At 43.7% G+C, this 1,587-nt stretch overlaps 1 protein-coding gene and 1 pseudogene across 1 annotated transcript in view; both read right to left on the bottom strand.

The window, feature by feature from the left end:
* The window catches only part of LOC105886459, a 7,127-nt pseudogene extending 5,993 nt beyond the window's left edge, over nucleotides 1–1,134 (bottom strand).
* TRIP4 (thyroid hormone receptor interactor 4) overlaps nucleotides 1–1,587 on the bottom strand; it is a 101,023-nt gene that overhangs the window by 56,721 nt on the left and 42,715 nt on the right. The window lies entirely within an intron of this gene.

Genomic DNA, 1,587 nt, shown 5'->3' with positions numbered 1-1,587 from the left:
CCCGCCACAACGCCTGGCCATTTTTTGGTTGCAGCCATCATTGTTGTTGGCAGGCCCAGGCTGGGGATTCGAACCTTAGGTGTATGTGGCTGGTGCCTTAGCCGCTTGAGCCACAGGCGCCGAGCCGTCATTGAAGCTCTTAATGAGGAAGCTGACAAGGCAGATGGGAGAGGTGGTGGAGGAGGTGGGGGAGGGGGCTCACAAACACAGGTGTTCTGCCTGTGGGCGATTTTCTATCAAACCTGTAGCAGAACTAATACACGTGGGTATGGGTTTCGCATCTCCTGCTCCATGCATCGGTGGAGGCGGAGGTGGCTCGTGTGGTCTGACTAAGACCCTTTCCTCAGCTCTAATCAGAAGCTCACTCATCTGACTAAATGGCAAGGCAGAAAGTGAGTAAGATCCATCCATATGATCCACGTACGTCTGAGGTCTTGTTTCAAAATGAGAGGCTGGGCCATTAGCAACTTCAATATGTTTATGTAAGAGATTAGCATCATCTTCAGCCAGCTCTGGACCTTGGGCCAGCTTCTGCCATTCTCTCCGCCTGTCGTGAGGTGCTCTTGGCACTTTTTCTGGTTCATGAGGACGATCTAGATTTTTCTGCTTTTGCTTCCTCTTTTCCTTCCTCTTATCCTTTGTATCTTGCAACATTTTTTCTTTCCACAGATCAAAGAAATATGAAGGGTTGGTATAAAACTTCAAACCTTCTTTACCACCATCTCTATAAGGAGTGAGTATATTGAGAGGTGGAGGCTGTTCACAAACATCATATGTCTCCTGTAAAGGAAAAGGCAAAGTCTTGCGATCAAAAAGCTGCTGATCTTGAATTGTAGAACTTCAGAAAGCTTTTCTCATCGTTATATCTTGCAAAGAAAATTCTTCTTCCTTAGGATCAAGCTGTGTAACACTAACAGATAAATGGTCCACATGTTCTTGCAATGAGTAACTCTGAAGGAAAAACTATGTGCTTCATTGAATAATTCTCCAAATATATCTTCAGCATATTTACTCAGGCTACTTAGTTGTCTAATTATATTTGCCAAGGAAATACTGGTTACACATTCCAGTTCATTCTTAATGTGCTGTGTGGCACAAGTGCCTAGGATCAATGTTTCTTTTCACTAATGGCATCTTGAGGTCAACCTTCTTTGTGCTAGTTCACCCATCAGTGGGAGTAAGACTTCTCTTCCCCCCATATATTGGTTTCTTAACAGTATTGAGTACACTGGATACTTTTTTTTCCATTCATGGATACTTTACTAAAAAAAGAGTGTGTTTCAGTTCCATCCAGGTAAACATAAAAGATGTAAAGTCTCCATCCTTTTATACGACTGCATAGTATTCCAGGGTATACATCTACCACAATTTGTTAATCCATTCATGGGTTGATGGACATCTGGGCTGCTTCCATGACTTGGCAATTATGAATTGGGCTGCAATAAACATTCTAGTGCAAATGTCTTTGTTGTAAAATGATTTTTTTTTAGACGGAGCCTCAAGCTATCCCCCTGGGTAGAGTGCCATGGCATCACAGCTCACAGCAATCTCCAACTCCTGGGCTCAAGCGAGTCTCCTGCCTCAGCC

This window comes from Otolemur garnettii, unplaced genomic scaffold, assembly GCF_000181295.1.
Source record: "Otolemur garnettii isolate 467f Iridium unplaced genomic scaffold, OtoGar3 scaffold00011, whole genome shotgun sequence".
In the NCBI taxonomy this organism is placed as follows: domain Eukaryota; kingdom Metazoa; phylum Chordata; class Mammalia; order Primates; family Galagidae; genus Otolemur; species Otolemur garnettii.
The sequence above is the reverse complement of the archived record's forward strand: the minus strand, read 5'-3'. Positions and strand labels throughout refer to the sequence as shown.